Source organism: Mustela putorius, unplaced genomic scaffold (genome assembly GCF_011764305.1).
Source record: "Mustela putorius furo isolate JIRA1106 unplaced genomic scaffold, ASM1176430v1.1 tig00537335_pilon_pilon_pilon, whole genome shotgun sequence".
NCBI lineage: Eukaryota > Metazoa > Chordata > Mammalia > Carnivora > Mustelidae > Mustela > Mustela putorius.
In genome coordinates, this window is record NW_025422457.1 from 1,037,293 (window position 1) to 1,060,309 (window position 23,017).

A 23,017-nucleotide genomic window follows, 5' to 3' on the forward strand; every position below is an offset into this window, starting at 1 on the left:
GTTGTGTACCTGAGACCTTTCTTGTTTCTTGAGAAAGGCTGTACCGCTATATATTTTCCTCTCAGGACTGCCTTTGTTGTGTCCCACAGATTTTGAACCGTTGTATTTTCATTATCATTTGTTTCCATGATTTTTTTCAATTCTTCTTTAATTCCCAGTTGACCCATTCATTCTTTAGAAGGATGCTGTTTAGTCTCCATGTATTTGGGTTCTTTCCAAACTTCCTCTTGTGGTTGAGTTCTAGCTTCAGAGCATTGTGGTCTGAAAATATGCAGGGAATGATGCCAATCTTTTGATACCGGTTGAGTCCTGATTTAGGACCGAGGATGTGATCTATTCTGGAGAATGTTCCATGTGCACTAGAGAAGAATGTGTATTCTGTTGCTTTGGGATGAAATGTTCTGAATATATCTGTGATGTCCATTGGTCCAGTGTGTCGTTTAAGGCCTTTATTTCCTTGCTGATCTTTTGCTTGGATGATTTGTCCATTTCAGTGAGGGGAGTGTTAAAGTCTCCTACTATTATTGTATTATTGTTGATGTGTTTCTTTGATTTTGTTATTAATTGGTTTATATAGTTGGCTGCTCCCACGTTGGGGGCATAGATATTTAAAATTGTTAGATCTTCTTTATGGACAGACCCTTTGAGTATGATATAGTGTCCTTCCTCATCTCTTATTATAGTCTTTGTCTTAAAATCTAATTGATCTGATATAAGGATTGCTACTCCTGCTTTCTTCTGATGTCCATTAGCATGGTAAATTCTTTTCCACCCCCTCACTTTAAATCTGGAGGTGTCTTCGGGCTTACAATGAGTTTCTTGGAGGCAACATATAGATGGGTTTTGTTTCTTTATCCATTCTGATACCCTGTATCTTTTGATTGGGGCACTTAGCCCATTAACATTCAGGGTAACTATTGAGAGATATGAATTTAGTGCCATTGTATTGCCTGTAAGGTTACTGTTACTGTATATTGTCTCTGTTCCTTACTGATCTACCACTTGTAGGCTCTCTCTTTGCTTAGAGGACCCCTTTCAATATTTCCTGTAGAGGTGGTTTGGTGTTTGCCAATTCTTTCAGTTTTTGTTTGTCCTGGAAGCTTTTAATCTCTCCTTCTATTTTCAATGATAGCCTAGCTGGATATAGTATTCTTGGCTGCATGTTTTTCTCGTTTAGTGCTCTGAAAATATCATGCCAGCTCTTTCTGGCCTGCCAGGTCTCTGTGGATAAGTCTGCTGCCAATCTAATATTTTTACCATTGTATGTTACAGACTTCTTTTCCTGGGCTGCTTTCAGGAATTTCTCTTTGTCACTGAGGCTTTTAAATTTTACTATTAGGTGACGGGGTGTGGGCCTATTCTTATTGATTTTGAGCGGGTTTCTCTGAACCTCCTGAATTTTGATGCTCGTTCCCTTTGCCATATTGGGGAAATTCTCCCCAATAATTCTCTCCAGTATACCTTCTGCTCCCCTCTCTCTTCTTCTTCTGGAATCCCAATTATTCTAATGTTGTTTCGTCTTATGGTGTCACTTATCTCTCGAATTCTCCCCTCGTGGTCCAGTAGCTGTTTGTCCCTCTTTTGCTCAGCTTCTTTATTCTCTGTCATTTGGTCTTCTATATCACGAATTCTTTCTTCTGCCTCATTTATCCTAGCAGTGAGAGCCTCCATTTTTGATTGCACCTCATTAATTGCTTTTTTGATTTCAACTTGGTTAAATTTTAGTTCTCTTATTTCTCCAGAAAGGGCTTTTATATCTCCCGAGAGGGTTTCTCTAATATCTTCCATGCCTTTTTCGAGCCCGGCTAGAACCTTGAGATTGTTATTCTGAACTCTAGATCTGACATATTACCAGTGTCTGTATTGATTAGGTCCCTAGCCTTCGGTACTGCCTCTTGTTCTTTTTTTTGTGGTGAATTTTTCCGCCTTGTCATTTTGTCCAGATAAGAGTATATGAAAGAGCAAGTAAAATACTAAAAGTGTGGCAACAACCCCAAGAAAATATGGTTTAACCAAATCAGAAGAGATCCCAAATCATGCGGGGGGACAAAGGGGATAAAAAGAGGTTCAAAAAGAAAGAAAGAAAAAAAAGAAAAGAAAAGAATTTTTAAAAGGAAAACGAATAAAGAAACATATAAAAAGGAAAAAATATATATATTAGATAAACGTTAAAAAACGTTAAAAAAGAAAAAGGTAAAAGTTTAAAAATATTTTAGCAATAGAAGAGAAAAAAATGAAAAAGAAAAAATTAAATTAACTGCAAGACTAAAAAAATCACAGGGAAAAAAAAAAGAAAAGAAAAGAAAAAAATCACAGGGAGAAACCGTGCTTTGCTTTCTCCTCCTCTGGAATTCTGCTGCTCTCCTTGGTATTGAAACCATACTCCTTGGTAGGTGAACTTGGTCTAGGCTGGATTTCTTGTTGATCTTCTGGGGGAGGGGCCTGGTGTAGTGATTCTCAAGTGTCTTTGCCCCAGGCGGAATTGCACCGCCCTTACCAGGGGCTGGGCTGAGTAATCCGCTTGTGTTTGCTTTCAGGAGTTTTTGTTCCCTGAGCGCTTTCCATAGAGTTCTGGAGGAGGGGAATACAAATGGCGGCCTCCTGGTCTCCTGCCGGGAGGAGCCGAGAGCCCGGGGCCCCACTCCTCGGTGCGCCCTCAGAGAACAGCGCCCCATTACTCCCGTCAGCCTGACCTCCGGCCGCGCTCCGAGCTCACCGAGCCTGCGACTGGTTCAAGGTAACCCCGAGCTGCGAGCTTACTGTCGGCTCTGTCTCTGTAGCCGGCTTTCCCATTCCAATATGCACAAGCTCTGCGACACTCAGACACCCCCGATCCTTCTGTGACCCTGCGGGACCTGAGGCCACGCTGACCCCGCGTGGGCTTCGCCTCGGTTTAGCCTCTGGTGCTATGTCCCTCAGCGGAACAGACTTTTAAAAGTCCTGATTTTGTGCGCCGTTGCTCCGCCGCTTGCCGGGAGCCGGCCCCTCCCGCCGGGGTCTATCTTCCTGTCGCTTTGGATTCACCTCTCCGCCGGTCCTACCTTTCAGAAAGTGGTTGTTTTTCTGTTTTCAGAATTGCTGTTCTTCTTCTCTTTGATCTGCCGATGGATTTGCAGGTGTTTGCAATCTTCAGATAAGCTATCTAGCTGATCTCTGGCTAGCTGAAGTAGTCTCAGCCTGCTACTTCTCCGCCATCTTGACTCCTCCCCTAGAATTCTGTTTTAATTACCTTTATTTTTTTTTTTTAACCATTTCTATTTCTGTAGTTTTGGTGTTTAAAAATGGTTGCTCTAGGGATTACAATATATATATTTTACCTTTCACAGTTTACTTTAAGTCAGGATTTTACAATTTTATTTGGAGTGTAGAAACCTTAACACCAAATAGGTCTCTTTTTCTTTTCCCCTTTATGCTGTAGTTGTTGTATGTATTATATCAGCATACATTAAAAACCCTGTTAGAAAAGGTTACAATTTTTTTTTCGACTGTCAAACATTTTAAAGAACTTAGCAGCAGAATACTTCATTACATGTACCTAAATATTGATCCCTTCTGTTGCTTTTTCTTCATTGCTGAGGTTCTTGGTTTTTATTGGCATTATTTCTTTTACATCTGAAAAAATTTCCTTTATTAACTTTTAAAAGATTATTTATTTATTTATTTATTTGACAGAGAGAGAGAGACAGAGAGGGAGGGAACACAAGCAGGGGGAATGGGAGAGGGAGAAGAAGGCCTCCTGTCAAGCAGGGAGCCAGATGTGGGCCTTGATCCCAATACGCTGGGATCATGACCTGAGCGAAAGGCAGATGCTTAATGACTGAGCCACCCAGGTGCCCAGCAATTTTTTTTTTTTAAAGAGTTGTATACTGGCAACAGATTTTCTTCCATTTCTCTTTGTTTCACCTTCATTTCTGAAGGCTTTGTATTCTGTGTCAACAGTTCTTTTATTGGTGTTCTTGAAAAATATGATTTCATCACCAAAATTGGCCTCCTTGATTTCTGATAAGAAATCCAGTTATTCAAATTGTTGTTCTATAATAACTAATGAGTTGTTTTTCTCTGGTTACTTTCAAGAATTTAGTTTTAGTTTTAGTTTTTTGCAATTTGATTATGGTATGTTTGGGCATGTATTGCTTTAGATCTCATTTGAGGTTAAAAGAAAATACTTTGTTCAGAGCATTTCTGACATTAAATGGGTCGGTTTTCCACACTGAGCAATTTTCTAATTCTCTGCGGTTACCAGCTGGTTTTCTACAATTTAATGCACTTCTGATGCTACCTAGAGTTAGCACAAAACCCATAGGTTAAGGTCTTACAAGACAGTAGCAAATACAGATGCCAATAGCAAGTAGTGGGTCCCCAGATTACCTGTTCTTCTGTCTGACTTGGCTATAAATTAGGGTCCGACAACCTCCTCCTCAGGTTCAGTAATATGCAATAACAGCTCACAAAACTTAGGAAAATACTGTATTTTCCTAAGTTGTTCATTGTTCCAGATGAACAATGAACAGCCAGATGAAGAGGTACAAAGAGCAAGGTCTGGAAGCATCCCAAGCCCAGGAGCTTCTGTTACCATGGAGTTGGACGGCACTGCCTTCCTGGCATATGGATGTGGTCACCAACCTGAAGCTCTTGGAACCCCTTCATTTGGGATTTTTATGGAGGTTCCTTTATGAAGGCATGGTTGATTAAACCATTGGCACTCCTCAGCCTCTCCCCTCCATGGAGGTCAAAGGTAGAAAGCTCTTTCATCCTTCTTCCTATTTTATTTTACTCTGTGGTTCAGATTGGCGAATTTCTTTTGATTTATCTTTAGGTATATTGACTTTTCCTCTGTCATCTCTATTTTTTTGTTGGACCCCTTCAGCGAATTTTTATTTCCATTGCTGTTTTTCACTTCTAAACTTTTGATTTGGTTCTTCTTTTTATCTTTTATTTGTTTGTTTGCTGGAGCTTTCTGTCTTTCCTTTCCTCTCAAGAAAATATTCTTATTCGATGAAGCATTTTTTTCATAGTTTTTTGCAACGTAATTCCAACATCTGCATTATCGTGGAAGTTGGTGTCTGCTGTCTTTTCTACACGTGTTGAGATTTTCCTGGGTATTTGTATGCCAGGGAATTTTGGGTTGTGTCTTGGACATTTTGAATATTATGTTATGAGATCTAAGGTCTTGCTTATATCCTGTGTAGGGTGTTTTTTTTTTTTCTGTTTGTTTTTTGTTTTGTTTTTGAAGATTTGCTTTAAAGAAGACTGATTGGTTCAGTTTGACACAAGTATGAACTTCATTTTCTGTGGTTTGTGATTTTTTACATTAGTGTCTTTTTCAAAGCCTTTGTTTTGCTTCTCAGATATGTCCTGTGGGTATTGTCAACCAGTGGCAGCCTGGGATCTGTACACTTCTCAAAATTTGTGCTAAGACGTTTAGGCTCATTTTTCACATATGCAGCTTGCAGGTGATCTCAGGAGTTCATAAATAACTTTATGGGCTTACTTTCCCAAGGTCTTTTCTCTGTGCATTGTCCTTGGTCCTTTCTAGTTCTTTGGAGTTCCACTTTTTGGTCCTCTGGTCAGATAATTAAGGCTTTATTTATCCCATATTGCTAAGCAATTCCTCTGATTTTGCCAGTGTCTTAGGCCAAGCACTGCAGGGCAGAAAGAGAAATGGGTCCATTCCTCTTCTAGTATTTTAGTTTCTGCAGGTCCCTATTGTCACCATTGTTACTGCCTCCACTATCAAGGAATTTCTTGGGTTGTGGGGTGCAAAAAAATGGATAAAAGAAAAGAAAAGCAGGGATTCCCTCTACTGAATGTTAAGAGATCACTTTTCTTTTCCTCAAGTCAGATTTACAAGATATCTGGCACTCTGTCTACTTGGGTGCCGACTTTGTGTTTCAGGACTGCATTGAGGCCAGGCCAATGGATATCAAAAAGGAAAAATAATCGCTATCCCTGTGACTGCTTTGCTTGTACTTCAGATTCTCATCTTTGTCTCCAAACTATTTGCTCTTACTTACTTTTCAGAGCCCTCAAATAATTGCTGCATGCATTATATTTAGGTTTTATAGATGAATTCAGTGGGAGAGAAAGATGGCGTGTGCTTACTACATCTTACTCAAAACCGAAACCTTGATTGCTTGTTTTTTTTTTTTAAATAGGTTATTTAAAAAAACTCCTCTTCTTCTCTAAACAAACAAACAAACAAACAAACAAAAAACCAGATTCTTTAATACATTTCCTTGGGTAATCTTCATAAACCTATGAATAGGGAATTTTTTGGGGTGTTTAGTAGGGAACATGAATATAGGAATCACTTAAAAATTTGCTGCTTTGTTAAATGCCTATCTTACTGATTTAAAATTACATTTATTTTATGTAGCATGATCAAAATTACCTTCATGATTTTTACAGTTCACTTTTCAAATTGAAATCTACTACTTGTGTTGTTTTTATTTTAAGTTTTCTTTTGTTCTTAATTATGAGTAACCATTATATTGTTATTTAATATTTGCAACAGCTGTGTCTTTACTCACAACCTCTTTAGTGGATCTAATCAAAGACTCTAATTTCATTGCCTGAATCCAAAACTTAGAAATTGGTATACTTTTTTTTCTTTTTAAGTTTCCTGGTCATCATAACAATTCAGCCTCAGTGGGTTATTGTAGCTGCCTATAAACAACTTTTATCTTAGTTTTTATCTTCCCTGGCTATCAGGATAGGCACTGTTTTCAGAAGATGTTAAAGGTATGGGATAAAAATGTACTTATTTTTCAAAGCTCTTATTCATTCACTTGGGAATGAATTGTTTAATTGTACTTTTTAGCCCATAGAGATTCACAGGTCAATCTGTAATTTGTAATTTGTCTTGTTAGGTTTTTAGTGTTCTTAACCTTAGGGATCATTTGTTGTTTCTTTAGTATTTGCTGTCATTCAATACACAGTGAATAAATTATCTGAAATTTGGATAGTGAAGTATTTTTTTTTTATTAATAAGCTAAAAGGGAAGGGTTTGTCACTGGTTACATATGAGGCATTGCAGAAATGTTATTCTGACTTTAATTGAAATCTGCAAGGCAGAAACAATGAGATAATATAGATAAATATAAGGAGTAAACACATATACACAGAAAAATAGAGATTTTTTTTAGTCATAAGAGATAAGAAGGCTGGCCATTCCCTCAGTTTTGATGGCTTTCCACTTCCCAGAAAGCATACCTCAGATTTCTGTGGGTAGGTCCCTAGTTTTCCAACCCAAACTCTATGTTCATGTAGCTGACTCTCCCTTATTTAAAGTGATTAGAGTGTCTGTTCTTTGAAATCAGAAGGATAACAAAAATAGGTATACAGGGGCACCTGGGTGGCTCAGTCAGTTAAACGTCTGCCTTCAGCTCAAGTCACGATCTCAGGGTCCTGGGATTGAGCCCTGCATGGGGCTGCCTGCTCAGCACAAGTCTTCTCCTCCCTCTCTATCTGCCCCTCCCCCTTTGCTCCTGCACTCTCATTTTCTCTTTTAAATAAATAAATAAATACAATCTTTTTAAAAAAGGGAAAAAAGCTGGTATACTCAAGTATTTGCAAAGAAAAACATCCTTATGTGACTTTTAATATTAAATTTTCATATAAATTATATCTTTGATAACCTGGTATGATCCAGCACAGATTTAGAGTTTGTTATACCTCAGCTTGAATCACAGTGTTACCATTTACCAACTGTGTGATCCTAAATAAATCACTGCTAAGTTTTAGTTCCCTTCTGTGTGGTGAAATATCATACAACAATATGCTATTGCGTATCTCTTCCCAGCTCTGTGTTCAGTGTGTTTTCAACAGTAGCTTGAAATGTGTTGTGATTTATTCATACCACAGAAATTGGTAAATAGCACTAACCAGAGCTTGATTTATTGTTTTGTTGGATGTCTAGATTTAAGAAAGTGATGGAAAAAATAGCAGTAAAGCAGATTAAACTTAAAAGTTTCTTGTGTCTTGGGGGACCTGGATCTCACAATTGGTTAAGCCTCTGACTCTTCGTTTTAGCTCAGGTTGTGATCTCAGGGTCATGGGATCGAGCCCCACCTCAGGCTTCCTGTTTAGGGTGGAGTCTGCTTGGGATTCTCAATCCCTCCCCCTATCCCTCCTTACATGCACACACGTGTGTCTCATTCTCTTTCCCTCTCTCTCTCTCTTACTCTCTCAAAATATTTTTTTAAAAAAAGTTTTTTGTGTCCATTGCCTATTCTTGGTAGTAACTCAAAAATTGAGGAGATACTCTAAACTATAGGCTTACTTCATTTTATTGCATTTTACTTTATTGAGCTTCACAGATACTGCATTGTTTACAGATTGAAGGTTTGTGGCAATCCTGCATTAAGCAAGTTTACTGGCACTATTTTTTGCAACAGCATTCACTCACTTTATATCTTTGTGTCATATTTTGATTCTTGAGATATTTGAAACATTTTCATTATTATTATTTGAATTGCTTCAATTTCATGATAAAACTTTATTGGATGAGGAGTTACTTCCTATGGATGAGCAAAGATAACGGTATCTTGAGATGGAATCTACTCCTGGTGAAGATACTGTGAAGATTGTTGAAATGACAACAAAAGATTTTGAATATTATATAAACATAGTTGATAAAACAGTGGCAGGGTTTGGGAGCATCGACTCCAATTTTTTTTTTTTTTAAAGATTTTTATTTATTTATTTGACAGAGAGAAATCACAAGTAGACGAGAGGCAGGTAGAGAGAGAGGAAGGGAAGCAGGCTCCCCGCTGAGCAGAGAGCCCGATGCGGGACTCGATCCCATGACCCTGAGATCATGACCTGAGCCGAAGGCAGCGGCTTAACCCACTGAGCCACCCAGGCGCCCTCGACTCCAATTTTTAAAGACGTTCTCCTGCCGGTAAAATCCTATCATATGGTGTCATGTACTACAGAGAAATCATTTGTGAAAGGAAGAGTCAGTCAGTATGGCAAACTGCCATACTGCCATTCTTATTTTAAGAATTGCCTGAGTTGTTGAGCAGCGGGAGTTGGGTGGCCAGTTGGTGGGGTCGGGGCAGTCTCCTACTGCTTCCTGGCTGCAACCATGGCTGACAAGACCCCCAGGAAGGCCAACCACTCAGTGCTTGTTAGGCATAGCCATGGCCTCACCACACCCGTGTCCCTCACAGTGGCCACCATCACCTCCAAACCTGGGCATAGCAGTGGCTCCAAGAAACTAGTGATCAAGAATTCTGAGACAGGTCTAAATTGCCTCATAAGTAATGTTCAGGACACGTGGCAGAAGCTTCTTGAGGCAGAAAAAGCCATACAAATGGTATCTCCATCAGATAGAACTTGGAAAAACTACTAAGCTGTTGAAAATCTGTTCTCACAAAGTTTCCTCAACACTACAAACAGCTGTGCCAGGTCTGTGAAGATCATGTCCAAGCATAGATCATTCGGTTTAGAGAAGACTCACCAGACAGTGTTTTAGTTTTAAAGAAGATTAGCACATGCTGGCAAGATCATTGCAGACAAATGATCATGATCAGAAGTATTGTCCTGTTTTTTGCTTTGTACTTACTTTGTACTTTGCTATGTACTTCAGAATTCCATGCTTCCTTCTGTTTGGGACATAGGATTGGAACTTTTTAGAAAACATATCGTTAGTAATAAAATGGCTCAGAGTAAAGTATTGGTGGAATTCTGCTATTAACAAGAAAGAAGCAGCAAAGCAGTGGCTAGAAGTTTATGAAAAGTCTGCTGAGTATGCTTCCTGACCTTCAGGTATATAAAGATTCATTTGACCTGAAATTTTTGGAAGAAATGAATTGTTTATATGCTGCAGAATATCCTAACCATGTAAGTTAGCATTTAGAGGAAGAAGGAGATTGAGTAATCACATATTAAGACCGTAGCACATAGAAACCACTGATTGCTTACATGGAGAAACAGCTTTTCAGAGAACATTGAACAGCAGTTCTGTAGAAAGGGCTTGACCACCTCCTTGATGAGACCAGGGTGCCAACCTCACTCAGATATACCAGCCATTCAGCTGTTTGTAGCATGGGCAGCAGTTTCTGCTGTGCATTGGAGTGACTACATCAAGACTTTGGAGACAACAATTGTTATCAGTCCTGAAAAAGAACTATGGTACAGGACCTGCTAGATTTTAAGGATCATGTGGACCGTGTGATAGAAGTGTGCTTTTCGAGGAACGAGAAGTTCGTCGCCTTGATGAAGGAATCCTTTGAAACATGTATCAACAAAAAGCCAAATAAACCCTCAGAACTGATAGCAAAGCACGTTGATTCAAAATCAGGAGCAAGTAATAAGCAACAGATGAAAAGCTGGAGAGGATTCTTGACAAGGTAATGATAATATTCAGGTTCATTCACAGTAAAGATTTCTTTGAAGCCTTTTATAAAAAAGATTTAGCAAAATGATTCCTCAGTGGAAAAAGTGCCTCAGTACATGGTGAAGAATCTGTCAAGTTTAGTCGTCAAAACTAGAGCATGAATGTGGTGCTGCTTTCACTAGCAAGCTGGAAGGCATGTTCAAGGACATGGAACTCTCCAGGGACATCATGATTCATTTCAAGCAGTATATGCAGAATCAGAGTGACCCAGGCTCTATAGATCTAACAGTGAATAGAATTATGATGGCATACTGACCAGCATACACACCTATGGAAGTGCATTTAACTCTAGAAATGGTTAAATTTTAGAAAGTATTTAAGACATTTTATCTCAAATTAGAAATTAGTTCAGAAAGCACAGTGGTAGAAGTCTTCAGTGGCAAACTACATTGGGGAATGCTGTTTTAAAAGCAAATTAAAGGAAGGAAAGAAGTTCCAGGTGTCCATCTTCTGGATACTGGTGCTTCTCATGTTCAGTGAAGGGGGTAGGTTTAGCTTTGAAGAAATCAAAAGGGCCATGAGAATAGAGGACAGTGAGCTGCGAAGAACATTACAGTCCCTGGTGTGTGGCAAAGCGCGAGTTCTGGTTAAAGTCCCGGAAGGAAGGAAATGGAAGATGGGGACACATTCATGTTCAGTAGGGAATTCAAATACAAGTTGCTTTGAATAGCCAGATTGGGATGAAGGAACCCATTGAAGAATAAGTCAGTATCATTGATAGGGTTTCGGGAAAGATAGTATCAGATTGACTGTACTGTTGTCAGAATAATGTAGATGAGAAAGACTCTTCATCATAATCTTCTAGTTTCTGAATTGTAAAATCAGTGAAATTTCCAGTAAAGCCTAGAGATTTAAAAAAGAATTGAATTTCTTATAGACAGACTATATAGAGAGAGATGATCACCACTACATGGCCTGATTTGGCCAGCTGCTTTCTGTCATTGAGACACTAGAATGTATCTTAAGAGCAGTGAAGCATTTCTGTCCTATTTCCAAGACTTCTGAGATTGACCCAGCAGAAAGACTTTTGGATTAGAAAGAAAAGATGGTTGGTTCTTGGATTACCCTTCACAAGCTTAAGGGTTTGCAAACGGGCATATGTGTCTTTCCCTCCAGTTCTCCCTCTTAACTGTTTTGCTGCTTAAATTGCTTTTGTTGCTTTGTGCAGAATGACTTTGAGATTGGACAAGAAGATACTGGTTAAAAGAGGTTCCTTTTTAAGATATTTCTCTTGTGGAAAGCTGCAAGTTTGGTTTGGTGTCTGTGTGTGCTTATGAAGCATAGTTAAAAAGACCCTCTGTGCTGCGTTCACAGGCTACAGAGATGACTGGTATACTCCTGAAGGAGTACTCTGCTCTCTTAGTTTTTGGACACTTAGTTTAGAAACAAGAGTCCTTTGTTGGCAGACGTTGGGAAGAAACAATGTCAAAAGCTGGCTAATCAATTTTGCAACATAAATATTGGCATCTGTTTGTTTCTTTTATGTTCCATACATTTTAAACTATGATGACTGACGTTTTGGAGCAAGGTTTCTCCGTGAGACCTCTGGTGTGTTGAGACAACACTGGGTCAGGTCTTCTTGCTGTGGTTAACCCATGAGCATCTTTGTTCTACTTTCGTTGAGCTGTTTTGTGGGTTTTCTGTTTAGGAGTTTGGGAGATAGTGTGTTTGTGTTTACACGTTTCTGAGACTGAGTCTAGCAGGCCCCCTGTTTTTTGCACTGGGGTAACTATTGTTTGATTCTTTTCATTGCGTTGTTTGTACGATTGCTTTAGTAAAGTTTGTTTTAAGAGTTATGCTGTTCTTCTTTGTGCTATAACCACTGTAAAAAGTGTTATAGGAGACTTAAAGTCTTGATACTGTGAAGTAAAAGTTATTTTGTTAAAAGATTAAAAAGATTTTGTTGGCACTGGTTTCATGTTTTGTGTATATATAGGTGCCATAACTGTAACAAAAATACTTTTCTAGTAGCATTTAAGAGTAATTACACAAAAGTATATTCCATTTTGATTCAAAGGTACCAAAGGAATTTTGATCATGGTATAAATGTTTAAAGCAATATTTTCTGGAATATACCAAGTTTATATAATTGGGTTTTGTGCTAAATTATTAAAAAGTTTCTCCCTTTTAGAAACTTGCATGTTTAAAATATGACAATTTATGGGTTTCCTTGTGAAAATCCTCATAATTTAAGTAGTCATTATTTCTGTATTTGTAAATTTTCGTTTGTGAGTTCTATAGTATGTGGTCTATAAAAGACCAAACAGATTTTTATTTTTTAAGTTCTATGTTCATTGTCTCTAGAGATTGTTAATATTGTAATTTAATGTAAAATTACTTTGAACAAAATTAGTTTAATTGGCCTTAAAAAAAAAATAAAAGAATTGCCTGAGCCACCCTAACCTTCAGCAACTACCATCCTGATCAGTCAGCAGCCATCAACACTGAGGTAAGATCTTCCACCAGCAAAAAGATACAACTTGCTGAAAGCTTATTTTTTAGATATATAGTATTTTAATTAAGGTATGTACATTGATTTTTTTTAAGGCGTAACGCTATCGCACATTTAAATAGACTACAGTATAGTATAAACATAATTTTTATATGCACTGGGGAACTAAAACATTCATTTGACTTGCTTTTTTGCAATTAATTTTATTGGCAGTAGTCTGGAACCAAACCCTCCAAGGTGTACACGTATCATCTAATTCAGCAAAGAGGTTGCTTATATCATTGACAAATGAGTGAGGTTATGACATATATCATTGTTTCACTTTCCCTTTATTATTTAATGTAAATGAACATATCGAATAACATTAAGATTGGCATTATATTCATTTATCGGTTGCAACCCTAAGTTGGCTTCTCAGGAGTTTGGCAAAATCAGTAGAGCATTCTGTGAGAATTAGTTGGCTCTAAGAAATTCACAATAAAGAGTATTGTATATTTTATTATAATTTCAAAATTGTGTCCTACAGCCTTCAAAATTTATAACAAACACACATTTCATACACACACCCCTGAGGGCTGATTGTTAAACATTTATCAGCACACCACTGTGTCTGGCACAGAACAAGCATTCATTAAATGTTGCTTTCTCTTCTCCTTTACTCCCCTTTGGCCTTTTCAAATAGAATCAAAATATCTGCCATACTTTGTGTAATCAGGGTTGGTGAAAATAAAAATAGCACAATAGCACTGACTTTAACTTAATGGCTATTATATTCCTTAGTATTATCACTTTCACCAGTATTAAAACATATCTTACTTAGAAAGACAAATGAAAATTTGAGGGAGTATGGTTTTCTTTTGAATTCGGTTGCTGGGAGCTTTAGGTAAAAAAGCCAATACCCAATTATATTTCAAAGAGGGACATTAGAAGCAAAAGGAATATAGTATGTATTGAATATTGAAAAGCAACTATGAATCGTAGCACTTGTCAACATTTTCTTGAAAATGTTACCTACGAATAATTAAAATTTTTGCTTTTATTTTAAAACTTTTTGTTCTTTTTCTCCCTTCTGTCCCTCTTCTACTTCAGTAAGGAAATGATTTTATTTAAAAAAAAAAAAAATTTAACACTGGTTACAGTCACAGACTGATTTTCTTTCACTCCAAAGGTGAATTATGGATTCTTTGACAACCTTTTATTTTCTGTCATTATGATGATTTTTGTTCCCATTTTTAGTCTGGAATAACACATTTTTTAAAGCTCCTGTTTGACAGGTTCTTGGTTTTTTGTTCTTTATTTCCTTACATATTTAGAGTATATTGTGGGGGTCATATAGTTACTCTTCTCATTTCCCCTACCTTTGTCTATTTTAAATAAAAGAAAACCAGCTGTATTTCTGTAGTGCATAGCTGATTGCTTTCAAACCTCCCAAAGGAGACAAACTAATTGCTAAACATAGAGAAGATGAAATGTTGAGATACCATTCTGTGTGGATTTAATAGTTACTAATCACAGAAGAGTAAGCCTTTACACGTTTTAATCCTATTACTTCCAGAAGAATAACATAGAGTAATAGTGTTTCCTCCTCACGTATGTTTGCAAATATATACGGGAAGGATTGAATTATGTTGGCATCTTTGTAGAAAACTAAGTGACCATATGTATGTGGGTCTCTTTCTGAGCGCTCTTGTTCTATTCCACAGGGCTTATGTTCTGCCACTTGTCTTTATTACTATAGCTTCATAGTAAGTCTTGAAATCAGACAGTAGACATCTTTCAGCTTTTTCCTTCATTTTCAAAATTGTTTGGCTATTCTAGGCTTATTGCATTTTTAAATAAATTTTAAAATTTTGTCAAGTCTTGTAAAGAAAAAAAACCTGCTGGGATTTTCATTGTGATTGCATTGAATCTGTAAATCATTTTGGTGAGAACTGACACTTTAACAGTGTTGAACTTGTAATCCATGAACATGATGTATTTCTGCACTTACTTAAGTCTTGTTTACTTAGTCTTTGCAACGTTTTTAGTTTTCCCGGTAGTTTTAGTCCTCTACACTTTTTTTCCTCCATACTTTTATATATATACAGATCTTGAATATATTTTGCCCAGTCTATCCCTAAGTATTTCATATTTATTTTTAAAGATTTTGTTTATTTATTTGACAGAGATCACAAGTAGGCAGAGAGAGAGGAGGAAGCAGGCCCCCTGTTGAGCAGAGAGCCTGATGTGGGGCTCGATCCCAGGACCCTAGGATCATGACCTGAGCCGAAGGCAGAGGCTTTAACCCACCGAGTCACCCAGGCGCCACAGTATTTCATATTTTTGATGTTATTATAGATGATACTATTTTTAAATTTTATTTTCTAATCATTTGTTGATAGAATATAGAAACACAGTGGAATTTCCTGGTTAAGTTCACTGTGTTTATAGATTTCTAAAGATATGATACATATACATTATGTTGTTTGTGAATAAAAACAGTATTAGATTTTTTCATTTCTGATCCATGTTCCTCTTTTTATTTTTTTTTATAATTGTTAACCTGCAAGCTACAAGGCATTTCTTATTCATTTATGTATTTTTGTCTAATCATTAGTAACTTTTAAATTTGAGATCATAATTACCAATTTCTTAGTAAATAGAGGAACTCTTTGGTATAGCTGTTTTAAATAAGGCCAGTCATTCAAAACATGCCTTTCATATCAGTACTTAGTAAATAAAACTTGGAATGAAGATATTAGAAAATGTAAGTTTCTTATTTTTTACAAAAAACTGAAGCTATTTCTTCGAAGCTTCTTTCAAGCTACATCTTTTATCTGCTACTATTTAAAAATTTAAGACATATTTAATATTAGTAGATTTATTTTCTGAGCCAAGTAAGATTTACTTATAGAACAGCCAAATCCGCTGATAGCATTTTAAAATTTTGAGTGTTCTTACATAATATAGTTGTCAGGATGCATTACAGTTTTGTACATTTCCTGGAAATTAAAGGTCGGTCACTTTCAGAGGTAGAATAGTTTAAGTGAACTAATAGTTCACTTTGCAGTGTCAGACCCTCTTTCCTGTAAAATTGAAAGAGCAGATAGCAATAATCATTGAAATAAATCTCATCAGTATGTCTACAATTTTAAATGTATAAGGGATGTTGAGCTCATCTTTCCTATAGACTGTTGAAATTTGTTTCCATCAAGGAGGAAGGAGAAAGGAAGAGTTATGTCTAAAGGGAATAAATGTCGTCCATAAGTCTGGGGATATGAGCTTGGACTCTTATAAATATAGAAAGCAATGTAATGATAGTATCATCTATGACACTTAGTAATGGAAAAAGAGGAAGGAGGTAGTATGAGTATGAGAGAAAATAAGATTGAGGCTTCAAGTGAAAGTTGTATGTTTATTGTATTAAAATTAACATTTACTTGCAGACTTGAATGCTAACCTTGGCTGGCAGAAGTGGCAATGGGATAGGAAAGGAATTTAGGTTATAAATAAGAACTGAAGAAATATGACTAAATAAAGGATAGTAGTTAGCTTAGATGACTAAATTTTTTAAAGTATTATTCTCTCTCTTTTAAATTATATGGCTAAATTTCTTGGTTCTTTTGGTGTCATTTCATCATAGAAGTTAAAATGATATGGATATGGAAGTTTACCAAAAAACATTAGACAATAATGGTGTGTCCCTATTCTTTATGTTTTCTGAGAGCCTTAACAATAGAAACTTTTTACCAAAAGGCATATGAAACTTACTGGATTTTCAACTTCAATATGGAATACTATTGAAATACTATTCCATACTATGGAAATATGATAAGAATACTATTCCTATCATATTTCTTTGGAAATTTTTAGGAATTTCCTCATTGCTCTACCATACACCTTGGTTAAATAACTTGATTGTTGTGAAGAAGCTTGATTGACTATAATTTTAATTGAGGATTAACAGATCCTAGAGTCCAAACTCTTTCATAGACTGTGCCTCTGGAAGGTCTTGATTGTGTAGTAAAATTGAGCAGTCTGTTATATTTTTTAAAAAATACAGCAATTTCCAAATCATAGATCTTCTGGATTGTCACTAATTCTGATCACAAACATTATCAATGTACTTTTAAAGAATACTCCAAAAAAAAAATGAAGGTAAGGTTACTGATAATGATTTTAGATAGACAGTGAATGGTAGAACTAAAAAATTTTCTCCAATTTGATATTAAAACATTAAGCCTTAGAAACTGATACAAGTACCATGTAGTAAAGAAGTATCAGGTAAAAGTTCCTTTTAATGATGTAAAAACAAAAGCCCAAGATAGTTGTGTAGAAAAAGCATTGTGTTAGCAGTGGAATCTGAATTTGAATTCTGACTCTGCCACTTAGTTGGCTTTTGGCAAATCACTTGGAGCCTGACTTTGCTCTGTAAAAATGGTAATTGGTATTCTGACATTTCAAGATTCATGTGTGCAAGCCCTAGCACAGGACTCTAGCATAATGTAGATACTCAACAAATAATAATTGCATCTCTTTAAAAAACAAAATAAAACAATTAGTACTTGATAAAGTAATCATGTTTAAAAAGGCAGTACTGAAAATATTAACACTGTCACTTCAGTTGCATTGCTAATAAATAATCTAAGAGGAAGAGCAATTTTCCTCTTTTTGGTAGTAATATCATTTGTATTGTTATCAATATGACTTATGTCTATATTTTTCTAAAAAGATCTTATTTATTTATGTATTTGAAAAAGAGCATGAGCCAGGGTGAGGGGCAGAGGGAGAAGGGGAGCCTGATGTGGGTCTTAATCCCAGGAGTCTGGGATCATGACCTGAGCCAAAGGCAGACTGCATAACCGACCAAACCACCTAGGCACCCTTGACATATAGCTATATAATCAACCTACTGTATTTTGGCTGAGAGAAGGAAATGTCTTCCACTTCTAGTGTAGTCCTAGCATGGTGCTAACCATGCATTCCTATATATGGTTATCAAATGGGTGAGTATGTATTTTAAGTTGGACTTTTATTTCTTCAACTGTCATAACTGTTGTTCTTATAGTTCTTCTACAATATTGTTTCCTACCACTAAAACCCATCTGTCCTCAAACATGTCAAGCTTTTGTTAGAGCGTTTGTATCTTCTATTCCTTTGTCCTCACATTTTTACCAGGCTAGCTTCTTCCTTCTGGTTATTCAAGTCTCCATTCAAATGCCTCCTCTTAACAGAGATGTTCTCTGACTACCCATTCTCAAGTCATTCTCTGTGCACTTGTTACAGTATCAGATTACCTGGTTTCATTTTCTTCATAACCATTAAAGCAATCTGATAGTACCATAGTTTATTTAATTACTTGCTAATCGTTCCTTTAGAATATGAGTTCCATAAGAGGAGGGCCAAGGGCCCTGGGCCCTAGTGTGTCTTATACTGTATAAATGGCCCCTTGTGGAAAAGTTAACATCATTTATTTTGATTAATAGTGTCTTTGCCTGTGTCTAAACGGTTTATTTCTGCTAATTGACCCATATATGAGAGCTTATTTCTGTTCTCTCTAGTTTTCTGTTTGGAATTTTCCACAGTCTAATGTTTTAGAAAAGGAAAATATAATAATATAACCCATTATTACAGAAAAGTGCTTAATGGTATGGAACCCAAATTTGCCCTGTTTTCTTCTTTTTATATTTTAAAGTAACTTTGTAACAGTGGGCTCTTCTCCCTCAAAATTTTTCATGCCCCCTTTTTTGTTTTCTCTTCCTCTCCCCTCTCCCCATTACTCCCTTACACCCAATAATTTACTTCAAAAGCCAAGTGCACAATATTAGAACCTGAATGGAATGAGGAGGGCACCTACGTGGTAGGGAGTAGGTCACTGCAACCATGAAATACTGGTAACACACAGAGGATTGATCAAATAAGTAAATATGTTGAAGGTGATAGTAGCTAGGTTTCTTTTAGAGAAGGAAATCACAGATATGGAGAATGGTAAAACTAGAATGAACCCTATGGTGTTGGGCTGGCATTGGAGATAATACGATGAGCTCATGGTTTTCAGCATACATAGGTAGACGTGGTATGTGGGTATGTATACATATGTCATTAACTCTGTGTCCTAAGAGGGATTGGCAATCAGGACTGCAATAACAGTAAACACACTGAGCATTCAGGTGTTAGTTTCTAAATATAATTAGTCCCACTCTAACACATGTTTTGAAAACATGAGTCTGCTGCAATACAATTACTGGATTAGGGGAAAGGTAGAACACAGCATGAATTTTGTGTTTAATTATATGTGGTTTCACCCTTAAGAAATACGAGGTGAACTCAGGTGAACCAAACTCTGTAGAAAGACATAAAATGCACACATGTGCACACCTTAACATTTAGCATTTACCTTATTTTACTGCTTATGTTATGTGCCATACCCATCCACATTTGGTATAAACTTCCCCTAATTTGATATAGCTAGCCTTCTTCATAGCACAGTGATTCACAAACTTCAGCCCTTCACACAGCCATTTCCATAAGCAACCTTTAGATCTCTTTGAGGGTAAAGTGCCATGTTTACTGTGGCATTTGTGTATTTCCTAACCATTTACCATATGTAAAAGTGTGTTGCTTTTTCTGTTAGGTTCTTTTTTTTAAATGCCCTGATGAATGTTTCGAGTTTGTGCTTCTAACCCCTTTAACCATAAGCCCTATGGTTTTTACTAAGTGACTTTATATAGTTGCAGTGATTTTAAGGAACATGTATGTCACCCTATAGAATTGACTGAACCTTTCTTCACTAAGCAAACCAGAATTCTTTGGAGAAGTGCCTGTTGAAGGACCAGGAAAGGTAGCATACAAGATGAGCCTGGAATACATTTTTGTGCCACAAAGTAAGGAAGTGCTTGAAGATGGTAGGTACACATTAAAAGGGATAGAGAAACCTTGAGAGGTTTTGGCTTCTACTGGTCAAATCTAGGATATTTTAAGCATCAAAGTAAATAATGATGGTAACAAATGGAGATCTGTAAGTCTATACCCACATAAATTTAAAAATGAATACATTTAATTCTGAGGAGGAATAGAATATTTGCATGGTTTTGTACTATGTCTCCACAAAATACTTACTAATTACCAAAGGGGAAATGAAAATAAACGAGTAAATTTAAAATTTGGTTGGGAATAGAATATGGTCTCAAAATACCTGCTTCACAAAATGCTTATTAATTACAAAGAGGGAAAAGAATTCATAATGGAGAAGCTGCCACTTTACGGTACTACGTTAGTCAAATAATGAGTTAAAATTATCATTAAGTGGACAAGTGAGAAATCGTGCCATTTGGTCAAATGCAGTAAGAACACAGCATCACTTCTGTGATGTTCCTGCCAAACATGCATAACTTGAATTTAATCATGAGCAATTTTCAGACAAACCCAACTTGAGGGACAGTTTATAAAATAATTGCCTGTTATCTTCTAAAGTATAAAGGTCATAAAGTTTAGGAAAGAACTAAAGATTCAGGAAAGGAAAGATAGAAGACTCTAAGAAGACATGACCGCTAAATGTGACAGGTAATTCTGGACTGAATCTTTTTAGTATAAAGCATACTATTGTAACTTTTGGAGAAACTTGAATGGGGTCTGAAGATTAAATGGTATATGTATCAGTATTTATTTTCTGGTTTTTTGTTGTTGTTGTTGTTGTTGTTGTTGTTGTTGCATTGAAATTATGGAGGAAATGGCATTGTTTATAGAAATATAGTCTAAATTATTTGAGGGTGATAACAGTTTGCAATTTGTAGATGTTTTAGGAAAATGAAAGATTTATTTTTACTTACCTGGTTTTTCTCTAATGTGTCATTTTTCCATATTGACAGTCAATTCTCTGACTCCAGGTGGGTGTCCAGTAATTTAGTTATATTCTGGTATTAAGTACCTAGAATTAGCCATCAGATCACATAAGCTTGAGGGTCAGTCCTATGGGACCTTAGGTGCTAGCTGCAAGTAGAGTCCCCAGGCACCCATACTACTGCCTGACCAATTGAAATTCTGGGGATTCCCACAACCCACTTCCTCTCCACGTTCAGTAATTCAATAGAATGAGTTGCAGAATTCAGGAAAGTGCTCTACTTAATATGCAGGTTTATTATGAAGGATATACTCTGAAACAGCGAAATAAAAGAAATGCATAGAGCAAGATATTGAGGGGTGGGGTGGTTGATGCCGAGCTTCCATGCCCTCTCTAGGCACACACATTAATATATTCACCAACCCAGAAACTGTCTAAACCCAATTGCCTAGGGGTTTTTATGGAGGCTTCATTATATAGGTTTAATTGATTAAAATACTGGCCGTAAAAAATAATAATAAAATAAAATAAGGTAAAATAAAATACTGACCGTGGGTGATTGAACTTAGACTCTAGCCCCTTTCTCCTCACTGCAGATTGGGAGTGGGGAATGGGGGAGTTCTAACCCTGAAATCACTGACTTGGTTATTCTGGTGACCAACCCTCATCTTGAAGTTATCAGCACTCTAAGATTGGTGATGTGGGCAGGGCTACTGGATCGGCCTCCCTTTTGGGTCCCAGCGTATTAAATAACTTTATCAGTACAAAACCATTTTTTAAAAATCAGAACAATGTGATGGAATAGGCTTAATTTTTTCAATTGATATTTAATTCACAGACCATACAGTTCACCTATTTGAAGTATATAGTTCAGTGCTTTTTAGTATCTTCATGGAGTTATATAGCCAGCACCACAGTCAATTTTGGAACATTTTCATTACCACCCCCCACTCCCCCTGCCATTTCTGTACCCATTAGCAGTTACTTTTTTCTCCTCTTTATGTCCTGCGGTTGTAGACAACCACTAATCTGCTTTCCATCTCTATGGATTTACCTATTCTGGATGTTTAAAACTATAAATGCAGTCATATAATATGTGGTCTTTTGTGACTAGCTTCTTTTACTTAACAAAATGTTTTCATAGTTCATTCATGTTGTGTAACAGATATCAGTTTTCATTCCTTTCAATTGCCAGATGATATTCTATTATATGAATATCCATATTTTATTTAGCTGTGTATCAGCTGATGGACATTTGGGTCACTACCACCTTTTGGCCATTATAAATAATGCTGATAGAAATATTTATGTACAAGTTTTTATGTACCCTTATGTTTACTGTTCTCTTGGGTATATAGCTAGATGTGAATTCCGGGTCACATGGTAACTGTATTTAACCAACTGTACTAATTTACTTTCCCATCAGCCATGCATGAGGGTTCTACTTTCTCTATCCTTACCACTTATTATTTTTAGATTATAGCCATCATAGCAGTATGAAATAGTATGCCATTGTGGTTTTAATTGCATCTTATATCTTCTGAACCTCTTTTCACGTACTTATTAGTCATTTATATCTTTTTTAAAGGAAGATTAATTTATTTGAGAGAGAGAGAATGTGAGCCAGCAGGGGTGAGGGGCTGCTGGGAGGGACAGAGGAAGAGGGAGAGAAAAAATCTCAAGCAGATTCCCTGCTGAGAGGGAAGCCTGATGAAGCCTGATGCTGGGCTCAGTCTCAGCACTCTAAGATCATGACTACAGCTGAAATCAAGAGTAAGGATGCTTAATTGACTGAGCCACCCAGGCACCCCACCATTTATATCTTTTGGGAGGTAATGTCTATGAGATCCTTTGCCAGTTTTGAATTTGGTTGCCTTTTTATTATTATTTTTAAAGATTTAATTTTATTTTTGCGAGAGAGAGAGAGAAAGAGAACAGGAGCTGATGGGGAGGGGCAAAGGAGAAAGAAGCAGGTTCCCCACTGGGCAGGGAGCCCTATGTGGGGCTCAGTTATGACCTGAGCTGAAGGCAGATGCCACGCAGGCACCCCTGGTTGTCTTTTTATTATTGAGATTTAGAGTTCTTTATGTATTCTGGATACAGATCCCTTGTTAGTTATAGAATTTGCTTATATTTTCTCCTTTTTTGTGGTTGTCTTTTCTTTTTCTTTCTTTCTTTCTTTCTTTTTTGATGTCCTTTGAATCACAAAAGTTTTAATTTTAATGATGTCTAATTTATCTATTTTTTCCTTTCATTGCTTGTGTTTTCAGTGTCATATTTAGGAGGACTCTCCCCAATCCATGGTCACAAAGATTTTTCTGTTTCTTTCTAAGAGCAGTGTACT

At 36.7% G+C, this 23,017-nt stretch overlaps 1 protein-coding gene and 1 pseudogene across 1 annotated transcript in view; both read left to right on the plus strand.

Moving 5' to 3' along the window:
- XPR1 (xenotropic and polytropic retrovirus receptor 1) overlaps positions 1-23,017 on the plus strand; it is a 253,833-nt gene that overhangs the window by 96,335 nt on the left and 134,481 nt on the right. The gene's annotated exons all lie outside the window — the stretch shown is intronic.
- On the plus strand, positions 9,533-11,321 carry LOC106007345 (annotated as a pseudogene).